We start from the raw sequence: 13,007 nt of genomic DNA on the forward strand, positions 1-13,007 counted from the left end.
ATGATATTTTTATGCCCACTAGTCGGCTGTGTCCAGTTAGTCTTGGTGGGCGAAGTATATGTTTTTAAAACATGATCCTAGAAAATGTACAAAACAAATATGTTGCGAACTTCAAAAGAATTTTATAAAAAACTTTAGTAAAAGGGCGACCGCCCTCAGCTTATTTATTAAGAAGTTTTATTAAAAAAGAGTAAGCTCCTACTGTGAATAATAATAAAGTGACGTGCAAGACGAAGCGGTTATCCTTTTTACTTTGACGAGTTGCTAACAGCCATTGTAAGACTTGTCTCTATACCTTAATAATAATACCTTTTGGGTCTGTGTTCGTGTGCAGAAAAATTGCTGGTATTTACCAAATTGCACAGAATTATATTTCGCAGGGTCATTATAGTCGGCCATTCATAGGAATTTTATAGCCCCATAACACACACAATCGTAATCTCAAAGTGACAAGTAAAATAGCGCCGCTTTTGATGAGTTGGTCGGTCGTTTAACCCAGAGTATTGGTTCAATTGGCATACACTTCAAATGATGCACTGAATGTATGAACTGTACTGCCGACAAGTCGTAGTATGCAAGCACATTTTTTATTAGTTTTGAAGAGCGCCGTAGCTAATGCAATTACTGGCCAACTGAGGCTCAAGATCTTATTGTGTCCTCATCAGCCATCTTTCTTACAGTTATAGCGATGCTGCTCACAATATTGGATTTTAAATCAACTTTCTTCATCACGAAATGACGTCTTTAGAGGCAGATGTGATTGGTCTCACGAGCATTCGCCGCTTTTCCCTGCTGGCCGACAGCCTGGTACACTCCTTCAATGAATCGCCCACAGCAGATTTAATTTGGTCGGTCCATCGCATAGGCGAACTTTCTCGCCCTCCGGTGCCCTCCACTTTGCCCTGCACGATAAGGCGCTCGATGGATTCACGCTCGCGCCGTGAGACGTGTCCAAAGAACTTTAGTATGCGACTCTGTACTAACATCGAATGGCGTTGTCTTATGGCAAGTTCTTGGAGAATGGAGATGTTGGTACGAAACTAACAGCATTCTCCTCCAGCACCATATCTCCAGAGCATCAATTTTCTTTTTCTCGACTTGTTGCAAATCATAATTTGTTATAAGGTGAAAATGATGCTCCTTAAAAACCAAACGAATGTAGAATTTTAATGTAACACACTCAGTAACCAAATCTTGGTTACTGAGTGTGTTGTTGAAGTACATCGCGGTCGCGGAATTTGGATCACATTTCGACAGGATAAGAGAAATCGTAATTGTTGCAGAATAATATAGGCAGCAGTTATCGCTTAACATCCACTTGTATGTTAAATGAAATGAATAATTGATTAAAATTTCTTTATTATATTACAAAACTGTTTCACAATTACTACAGGGTTATGATAGCACAATCAGGCAGCCTTATTATTAATGGAGTCGAGCTGCTCGCATCGTCGGGGAAACAGTATCTATTTTGTCAACGGTCGTTTGGCGATGCATTGTCTTCTATCAGTGGCAGATTTTCAGATGTGCCGCTATTCAAATTTTGCGTAAATAATAAAAAATTGATATCAATAAAATTCCAACTTTATGATTTGTTATTGCTCCATCCTCGTTACATCAACTTCTCCCGTATGGTTAGTATCATTGAGAACTATGGTACCAACTACCGTGTTAGATCCTTGATTACTTTAACAGCAAAGAATTATCAAAAAACATTATTTTATACATAAAATATCTCAATCATGTACCACTTTTAAAGTAAGGTAATGTATGTCTTAAAACTGTACAATACCCTCATAATATGAATAACCAATTTGTTGTTTTTAAAGTGATAACCCTCACTTCTAGGATTAACACACAAATAAAATTTGAAAAACAACATTTTATGAACAATGCGGGACCTCTGGCGTTTAAAAAATTATGAACTAAATTTGCCGCCCTAGGCTCCAGCCTACTCAGCCTGCTGGTAAATCCGTCACTGTCTTCTATGCAATTATATGGGAAGTGATCTGAAGAGCTGTTTGACCTGATCTTTGCCAACCAAATTTCGATCTCCAGCAAGCAATAAATGGATAAGTAATTGATTTAACTGTTTGATGCTCCTGGGCCAGAATCCATCTAACATTCATCTAACACGCTGCTAACCCCAATACGAAGAGGCGTCGAGATAGGAAGTTATTATCGTTAATATCAGGAACACGTGGCATTATTTTATGAAAACGAAATTGTTCAAAAATCTATTCGAAATCTCATAAGCGCTAACTTTTAGGCCATGTGGCGTAGTCCAATAGCAATACGTCATACCGAATTAGTGTTGTAGTTGCAGTTTGTGGGTCTGTACAAGACTACAAGCAGTTTATTTAATCAGTTAGTTGAAGTTAGTTATACATGATTACAGCGATTTTTTTTAAATTATCCTTTTTGGCTTTAATAATAATAATAAATACACGTCTAGCGGTTTTTAATTAACTTTTAACCTCAAACAGCCAAACATTTGAATGATCTTCCTTGCGGGGTGTTGAGAACGGGCGTATAATAATAATGATATCCTACCTAGTGGGTCCACGCTTCTCCCTTGAAGAGCTACATAAAGAATACTGAAAATAATAACAAAGCGCATTCAATCTCATATAGGAAAGACGGACAAGACATCTTTGATGTAGTGACCCCAGTGACCTATTGAGACAGTAATTATTGATCAAAGGGAGCTTACATACTCGAGGTACTCCGAAGTCCGATATTCTATTGTGGGCAAAATGTGTGGGATGATAAGATGAAAGTATGACTGTATGATGAAAGGCATAGATAGACAGAAGTAATATCATTTCATGATGTTTTACTGGTTGAAAATAGATACCTACTGTTTACTGTGATGATTTAAGCACGTTGTTATAAATTAGACAAATGACCTATATTTGGTATATAATATACGGCGAAGTGTCCAAATGTTGAATTAGTGGTTGGAATGAAGATCGGCGGAACATCGTTGGTTGCGCGCGCCTCTCTGCTAGGGAGCGGCGACCGGCGATCGGCGAGTGAGTGCGACAGTAGGCTACACAGTAGCAACACTGAAAGTCGTATGACAACAAGTGACACCCAATCACGACCCAGGTGAAGTGCGCGCGAAAACTTCTGCTTGTAGTGTCGCGCACGCCGTGTCGTAAGTATGAAAACTTTTGTATACTTAATAATAATAATAATAATAATTAAAAGGTTTATTTGGTTCAAATATACAGAAATCTTATAACTAATAAGAATACTATGGACATTACAGAACCAAAATGGTCTCTAGTCAGCTTAATGCTGGTAATCTTACTTCTCAACGCTGGTAATCTCTAGACACCAAGACACAGACTTCGAGAACCAATTATTTATACATTTATAAACCCCCAAGTCTTCTGCTACCATAAACATTGGCAGTGAAAATAAAATTATATATATAGGTACAAAAAAAAATTAAATCTGTTAGTAACTAAACTAAAAAACTACAATATCAATTTAAGTAACATCGATAATAATAACATAACATTAAATGATAATATCATAACATCGGTAAGTAATCGGCAATTTTTTTCTTATAGTTAAAATAACAATAGGTTTGAATAAATAATAGGTAAGTCATAACTTTGACATAATAATAAATATATCCTTATGACAAAAATAAATCAACTATGAAACCCAATGATGTTCTATACATAAAAACAAATAACAACATATCCCGTAAGTGCTTATCATTTTCAACTTATAGATATTTAAAGTAGGTAGATTAAATCTTAATAACAGAGCAAGATACTGTTTCTCTGAACTTCTAGCAAGTGTCATTTGAATTTTTTTTTGAAAGCAATGACAGATGAAGAGCTTTTGATTGGAGGCGGAATATTATTCGTATTGCGAATTGTTTAGTAAGATATTTCAATAGCTGTGATATGTTTAATTCATTTGGATATTTTATTCAGATTTTTCTTTTTGACAGTGTATTAATTATTAAATTTAATATGTATATCATCACACCTACTCCAAAATCATTATTCACAAAACAAACATACTTTTATAACGCAGTGAAATATTCTACAAACAGTTTGAAAAGCTTTTGGCAGAAAGCTTAAAATTAAGCTCTTATTGAACACAAAATTAATAATAAGTAAATCTAGATTGTTGCTAAGCAAGGGCCGTAATATTTAATAACAATTAAGAAAATATTATATATAATAATTTTAATATTATAATAACATCTTTATAAATAAAATGATAGATAGAGATTTTCATTTGGGCGCGCATTCCGCAATTTATACTACTGAATGATTTCAATTAAGTCTTCTAAGTTTTATTCCTTAAATGCTTGCCCCTTACAAATTCGTGAGTATTTGCTAGTAATATAATAATTTTATATACTCAAACATCATAAACCCTCCATAATGCGTTCATGAACCGCACATTATGACCATCATAAAAATGGCCTTTTTCGTTAGACCAAATTTCTTATCTGTGACAATATTACTATTGCTAAATAAAAACTTCGATTTCGATGATATTATTTCATTCAACATTTTGCACATCTCTGAAAAATAAAGTAATTTGATTGGCCTCTATTTAATATCCGTCGCGATGACGTTGAATTCGAAATTAAATGTCAATTTGCAAACATCTTTGACAAATCTTGCAGGTAAGTATGATATCGAACTAAGTAAATTGATGCTCGGGGCCGACTCTAGTTTACCTCTGAATTAAAAGAACTATGACAGCCTCCAGATAACTTTTCAGTAACGCCATTACCGTTTAAAATTGAATACATGTACGAATAAATTTATTTATTTTTTAATTACGACATATGTCGCAGGTATGTTGTCAAAGCCGTGATTAAAACACAGCCTTGAGGCAATCCAGCGAGCATGGGCTTTGGGTTCGAGCAATAACCATCAACAACGACCTGTATGATGCGCGCAGCTGTAGGTCCACTTGCATAAACTCTTGTGAAGTCCAAATGATATAAGTTTTGAGAGAAGCGCCTTGTGCCATACACGTTCAACGACAAGCTTTCACCGTTACTTTCGATTGCCGATCCCATGTATGTATTAGGAATACCCGAAGAGCACCCGCTGACAATTGACCTTGCTGAAAGCCGTACTGTTGGCCGTTGATCAACTGGTGACCCTCTAGGTATACCAAGAGCTGTCGGTTAATTATGCTCTCCATGAGTTTTCACGCTATCTAGCTATGTGCTTGTGGCTCCAAGGACGCAAAAAATTGGTTGGCTGACAGCCAAAAAAAAAAAATTCCGTAGCATGTACGGTCTGCCGCAGCCTCTTCTGTCTACTGACTGTTTAACACTTCTTCCTCTGTTACAATTTGACCAATTTCTTTCTTTAATAATACAGATATATGTCCATATTTGGATACTTTCCTATATGAATAAGGGTCGGACACAGTGATTCCATGCATATTGTTTATAATGGTTTCTCGAATTACAATTGAATAAGACTATTGTGTTGTATAATTCCTATGCGATGAGTTGGTAATACGCCGCCAGTGACTTTACGTCCACATACACATACCAGACAAGTGCTTCGATATTGCTATTACTGTATGTGTTTTCAAGTGTTATTACCTGGTTCAATGTCTTCAAAATATAATTTCTAGGGACGCTCTGCTCTGTAAGAATATAGTTATAATCTACTCACATGCGATTTAATCCTTTAAAAAGTATTTTATTTTAATATGTAACATTTGCGGGAATCAATATAAAATACTAACATGATCTCAGAAAAAATATAAAACAAATGTGTAATGAATTAGAAAATAATAAAATAAAAAAATGATGATGTGGTAATGTGTAAATGACTTTCTTAATAAATAAAAGCCTTGGGAATGCAGTAAGCACAGTGAAGACAATAACATTGAGTTTCATGCGCCTGTTCTTCTTAGATATTCGAACGGGTTTGAGGTTACAATATAAGCCACCTTCTCTAGGCTTCAGACTATCCATATCCCGCCGCTCCAGCGTCACGCTGCCGTCTTATGTAGTAGGCCCTAATTGGTGGTCCAATCAAGTGAATCTTATCGTGTTCCTTTCAAAATATTCGTCCAAATATTTAGTATTAAAGAAAATATTTATACCTATGCATCAAATACTGAAAGTGACAATGTATTTTGATAGGTATTTGCAATAATTATATAATATAGATAAATAAATTTGAGCATCGGAAAGAGCTGTATGATTGGCAGATGTGAATAAAGAGCTGCCTTATCTATACAAATATTATAAAGAGGAAAGGTTTGATTTTTTGTTTGTTTGTTTGTTTGTATGAATTGAATAGGCTCCGAAACTACTTGGCAGATTTGAAAAATTCTTTCACTGTTGGAAAGCTACATCATTTCTGAGTGACATAGGCTATATTTCATTTTAAAAAAAAATAGGCATCCTTACTAAAATTACGATAACGTAATCCAAGGTGTGAAAAAAATATCAAAAAACTACCTTACATCGCGTGCGCTGCGAAAACTATTGATGATAGAACAAAATGATATACTACATTTTTTTAGAACACACCATTATCTACAAAAAATCAGCGGCAGCATATCTCTAACTATTACAGTCATGTCACAATAAGCGTTTTTTTATTGAAAAAAAGAAATTAAAATACCACCGCTACAAAAAGCTCTTTATTTGTACCTTGGTATTAACCCTTATCAAAATAAATGATGTATTATTTAAGACTGCTTCAATATCTTTATATTACTTTTTGAATTATTCGATTCTGACAATCCATTCAAAAGATATCACGAGTTAAAAAAAAATTAAAAAATAAACTGTATTCGGCTAGCTATGCGTTGTAGGCGTCACTCGGGCAGGGGTACGGGAGGGGGGTTAAGATCACGAAATAAACTTGCCGCGCGGCTTACTCGCGCGGTCGGCTCCCTACGTGATGGACGTGTGCGGAATTTACGCATACAAATATTATAAAGAGGAAAGGTTTGATTTTTTGTTTGTTTGTTTGTTTGTATGAATTGAATAGGCTCCGAAACTACTTGGCAGATTTGAAAAATTCTTTCACTGTTGGAAAGCTACATCATTTCTGAGTGACATAGGCTATATTTCATTTTCAAAAAAAATAGGCATCCTTACTAAAATTACGATAACGTAATCCAAGGTGTGAAAAAAATATCAAAAAACTACCTTACATCGCGTGCGCTGCGAAAACTATTGATGATAGAACAAAATGATATACTACATTTTTTTAGAACACACCATTATCTACAAAAAATCAGCGGCAGCATATCTCTAACTATTACAGTCATGTCACAATAAGCGTTTTTTTATTGAAAAAAAGAAATTAAAATACCACCGCTACAAAAAGCTCTTTATTTGTACCTTGGTATTAACCCTTATCAAAATAAATGATGTATTATTTAAGACTGCTTCAATATCTTTATATTACTTTTTGAATTATTCGATTCTGACAATCCATTCAAAAGATATCACGAGTTAAAAAAAAATTAAAAAATAAACTGTATTCGGCTAGCTATGCGTTGTAGGCGTCACTCGGGCAGGGGTACGGGAGGGGGGTTAAGATCACGAAATAAACTTGCCGCGCGGCTTACTCGCGCGGTCGGCTCCCTACGTGATGGACGTGTGCGGAATTTACGCATACAAATATTATAAAGAGGAAAGGTTTGATTTTTTGTTTGTTTGTTTGTTTGTATGAATTGAATAGGCTCCGAAACTACTTGGCAGATTTGAAAAATTCTTTCACTGTTGGAAAGCTACATCATTTCTGAGTGACATAGGCTATATTTCATTTTCAAAAAAAATAGGCATCCTTACTAAAATTACGATAACGTAATCCAAGGTGTGAAAAAAATATCAAAAAACTACCTTACATCGCGTGCGCTGCGAAAACTATTGATGATAGAACAAAATGATATACTACATTTTTTTAGAACACACCATTATCTACAAAAAATCAGCGGCAGCATATCTCTAACTATTACAGTCATGTCACAATAAGCGTTTTTTTATTGAAAAAAAGAAATTAAAATACCACCGCTACAAAAAGCTCTTTATTTGTACCTTGGTATTAACCCTTATCAAAATAAATGATGTATTATTTAAGACTGCTTCAATATCTTTATATTACTTTTTGAATTATTCGATTCTGACAATCCATTCAAAAGATATCACGAGTTAAAAAAAAATTAAAAAATAAACTGTATTCGGCTAGCTATGCGTTGTAGGCGTCACTCGGGCAGGGGTACGGGAGGGGGGTTAAGATCACGAAATAAACTTGCCGCGCGGCTTACTCGCGCGGTCGGCTCCCTACGTGATGGACGTGTGCGGAATTTACGCATACAAATATTATAAAGAGGAAAGGTTTGATTTTTTGTTTGTTTGTATGAATTGAATAGGCTCCGAAACTACTTGGCAGATTTGAAAAATTATTTCACTGTTGGAAAGCTACATCATTTCTGAGTGACATAGGCTATATTTCATTTTCAAAAAAAATAGGCATCCTTACTAAAATTACGATAACGTAATCCAAGGTGTGAAAAAAATATCAAAAAACTACCTTACATCGCGTGCGCTGCGAAAACTATTGATGATAGAACAAAATGATATACTACATTTTTTTAGAACACACCATTATCTACAAAAAATCAGCGGCAGCATATCTCTAACTATTACAGTCATGTCACAATAAGCGTTTTTTTATTGAAAAAAAGAAATTAAAATACCACCGCTACAAAAAGCTCTTTATTTGTACCTTGGTATTAACCCTTATCAAAATAAATGATGTATTATTTAAGACTGCTTCAATATCTTTATATTACTTTTTGAATTATTCGATTCTGACAATCCATTCAAAAGATATCACGAGTTAAAAAAAAATTAAAAAATAAACTGTATTCGGCTAGCTATGCGTTGTAGGCGTCACTCGGGCAGGGGTACGGGAGGGGGGTTAAGATCACGAAATAAACTTGCCGCGCGGCTTACTCGCGCGGTCGGCTCCCTACGTGATGGACGTGTGCGGAATTTACGCTTGATAATAATTCGTTTAGTAAGTAACTAAACCGATTTAAAAAGTTCTTTTCAGAACTAAACCCATTTATATAAAATATTGTTCACTTAGTTATTAACCTAATAAATTACTTGAATATTTTTCATGATTTTCAATTTAATTTTAATAAATAGTAGGTAGTTGTGTACGTTGTAATATAGTAGCATATATAGCTTACAGTTATGCTAATTTAGTTCAAAGGCATTTTTTCTTTTGTCATTTTGAAATGCCTAAAAGATCAAGATCTCAACTTTCTAGAAATAGTTCCCAGGCCAGGGCATCAAAAATACGTCGAAATGAAGAATCTTCATCAGAAACTGAAAATCGTCTTTCAATTCATAGACAATATGTGGCACAATCGCGTGCTAGAGAGTCGAGTACCGAGCGTTCGCAACGGCTCGCTGAACAAAATATGAGAACCGCTCAAATACGCGCGCGAGAATCCAGTTTGCAGCGTTCTCAACGGCTCGCTGAACAAAATGTGAGGACTTCTCGAGTCCGCGCGCGAGAGTCCAGTCTTGAGCGTTCAGAGCGACTAGCTGATCAAAATTTGAGAACCTCTCAAGCACGCGCGCGAGAATCGAGTCTTGAGCGTTTACAGCGTCTAGCTCAACAAAATTTGAGAACCTCTCAGGTACGCGCGCGAGAGTCCAGTCTTGAGCGTTCGCAGCGCCTTACTGAACAAAATCTAAGAACCTCTCATGTGCATGCGCGAGAGTCAAGTACTCAGCGTTTGCAGCGGCTTGAAGAGCAAAATATCAGAAATATTCAATCTCGCACTAGGGAATCAAGCTCTGAGCGTTTCCAACGCCTTCAAGATCAGAGAGAACGACAACAGACGTCAAGAGCGAGAAGTCGCAATCAAGTTTTAGCCCACAGTAAAAGATCGGCTTTTAGATACGATCCACAGATTGATTATGCTCAACAGTCTTCCGTCCAAATCGGCGACATGAATAAGATCTGCCCTAAGTGTTCAGCCAAAAAATGGGTCGATGAAACTAATGGCATGTGCTGTGCTTCTGGAAAAGTTAGTCTCCCCAGTATTCAGGAACCACCACAGCCAATAAAAAATCTTTTGACAAATAATCATTCGCTATCTAGACATTTCATAACCAACATCCGTAAGTACAATAGCCTATTTCAAATGACTTCGTTTGGCGCCAAAGAAATAAGAGAGGGTAATTTTATGCCAACTTTTAAAATAGAGGGACAGGTATATCATCTTATTGGTAGCCTTTTACCACCACCAGGCCAAAATCCACAATACTTGCAGGTATATTTCATTTCAGACGCAGATCAGCTATCATTGAGGTCAAACATAGCTCCAACGCTGAAAATAGATTTAATTAACGAACTACAGACCGCACTGAATAGCCACAATGTATATATACGAAGCTTTAAACAAAACATAGAACGCAATTCTTCGGATAATTTAAAATTAATTATTCATTCCGACCGCCCACCACAGACAGCACACCCGGGTAGATATAATGCTCCAGCTGTAAACGAGGTAGCCGTTCTCTTGGTTGACGAAGAAAAAGGCCCCAGAGATATAGTGCTCCACGGAAGAGACGGCCAACTTAAAAGGGTCTCTGAGTTACACCGATCGTATGATCCACTACAGTATCCCTTAATGTTCGTGAAAGGAGAAGACGGTTATTATTTAACCATTCCGCAGGAAGGTACAGCGCGTAACAAAACTGTGACGTGCATGCAATTTTATGCATTTAGGTTGATGGTTAGAGCTAACTGTTTTAATGCATCACATTATTACAGGGACTTATTTAGTCAATATATTGTCGATATGATGGCAAAAATGATATCGGAACGATTGAATTACATATGTCGTAACCAACAGAGACTAAGGGCTGAAGAATACATTCATCTCAGAGATGCTTTAAATCAAGACGGAAATGTTGACCCATCAAATATCGGTCAACGCGTAATCTTGCCATCTTCATTTACAGGTTCTCCGCGTTACCTGCATGAAAAAACCCAAGACGCGATGACTTATGTCCGAAATTACGGGAGACCAGACTTATTTGTCACATTTACGTGCAACCCCGAATGGCCTGAAATTAAAGCGGAACTACTACCTGATCAGCGATCTTTCGATCGTCATGACATCATTTCAAGGGTGTTTCATTTGAAAATGAAGAAATTCTTAAATTTATTCGTTAAAAATGAAATATTCGGCAAAGTGAAATGTTACATGGCAAGTGTAGAATGGCAGAAGCGAGGTTTACCACACTGTCATTTGCTGTTTTGGCTAGAAACAAAAATCCAACCAGACGAAATTGATAGCGTCATAGCTGCGGAACTGCCCAACCAACAAAACGATCCGATATTGTACGATATCGTAACAAAAAATATGGTGCACGGACCATGCGGAGAACATAACTTATCAGCACCATGTATGAAAAACGGTATTTGCACAAAAAAATACCCACGACGTTTAGTCAACGAAACTCAGACTGGAGAGGACGGATATCCAGTTTATCGTCGTCGTGATGCCGCAAATGGAGGACTGAGCGCTTCGCTAAATATCAGAGGCAGAAATTTCACTATAGATAATAGTTGGATTGTCCCATATTCTCCACTTTTGTGCAGGACGTTTAATGCTCACGTAAATGTAGAGTACTGTCACTCAGTTCAAGCCATCAAATACATTTGTAAATACATAAATAAAGGATCGGACCAAGCTACATTTGGCGTCAGAAACCCAAATGATGAAGTGGAAAACTACGTAAATGGCCGTTACATAAGTACTTCCGAAGCTGCTTGGCGAATATTCGAATTCCCGATCCATGAGCGGCATCCTACAGTTTTGCAGTTAGCTGTCCACTTAGAAAATGGCCAAAGGGTGTATTTTACCACAGAAACGGCTGTACAAGTGGCCCAAAATCCACGTAAAACAACATTGCTGGCTTTTTTTGAGCTCTGTAATGAAGATGAATTCGCAAAAACACTTCTTTACCACGAAGTCCCGCAATACTACACATGGGCCAATAATAAGTTCACCAGAAGGAAGCGTGGTGAGAATGTAGTTGGCTATCCAGGCATAAAAAAAGATTCCGCTTTAGGTAGAGTCTACGGTGTCGATCCTTCTCAATCCGAGTGTTTCTATCTTAGGATGTTGCTGCACCACGTACGCGGTCCAACTTCATTCCAGTACTTGAAAACCGTTGGCGGAGTTCTGAAAGAAACGTATCAAGCTGCTTGCCGTGCTAGAGGTTTGCTAGAAAACGATGACCATTGGGAAAATACTCTCAGAGAAGCTTGGCTTTCTCAATGTCCATTACAATTGAGAGAATTGTTTGTGGTCATACTTTTATTTTGTCAGCCATCGGAACCATTAAAATTATGGAACATTTTCAAAGACGATTTATGTGAAGATATTAGACACAGAATCAGACAGCAAAATCAAGACATCACCTTACCATACAATGAGGACATTTATAACGAAGGTTTGATACAAATAGAAAATAAACTGTTGCAATTAAATGACAAAAGCCTAAGTGATTTCGGATTACCATCATCAGTTCGTACAGAAAGCAATGCAGCAGAGACTATGACTCATCGCTATGATACAAATAATTTGACCGCTTTTGTCAATGAAAACCTGCCAAAGTTAGTCCCAGATCAAAGACATGCTTTTGAAACTATAGTCGATAGCGTCATTCATGACAAAAGAAAAGTTTTCTTTTTGGATGCACCTGGTGGAACGGGAAAGACGTTTCTTGCAAATTTGATATTTGCTAAGATAAGACAATCAGGGAAGATAGCAATAGCAGTTGCTTCCTCAGGAATTGCTGCAACTCTCTTGAAGGATGGCAAAACTGCTCATTCTACTTTTAAACTTCCACTATCCGTCAATCTTGAACAACAATCTACATGTTCCATCCGCAAAAATGGACCTATTGGTAAATTACTACAAGACGCCTCATTGATTAT

General features: G+C 36.6%; 1 protein-coding gene across 2 annotated transcripts in view; it reads left to right on the top strand.

The window, feature by feature from the left end:
• The first annotated feature begins 3,061 nt into the window (after window positions 1-3,061).
• Window positions 3,062-13,007, top strand: part of LOC126979115 (G-protein coupled receptor 52-like) — a 29,922-nt gene continuing 19,976 nt past the window's right edge. For both annotated transcript variants that reach the window (XM_050828326.1, XM_050828327.1), the window contains exon 1: window positions 3,062-3,160. The gene's annotated coding sequence lies outside the window, so the exon portion shown is untranslated. The remainder of the gene's footprint in view (window positions 3,161-13,007) is intronic.

The sequence above is a fragment of the Leptidea sinapis genome, chromosome Z (assembly GCF_905404315.1).
Source record: "Leptidea sinapis chromosome Z, ilLepSina1.1, whole genome shotgun sequence".
In the NCBI taxonomy this organism is placed as follows: domain Eukaryota; kingdom Metazoa; phylum Arthropoda; class Insecta; order Lepidoptera; family Pieridae; genus Leptidea; species Leptidea sinapis.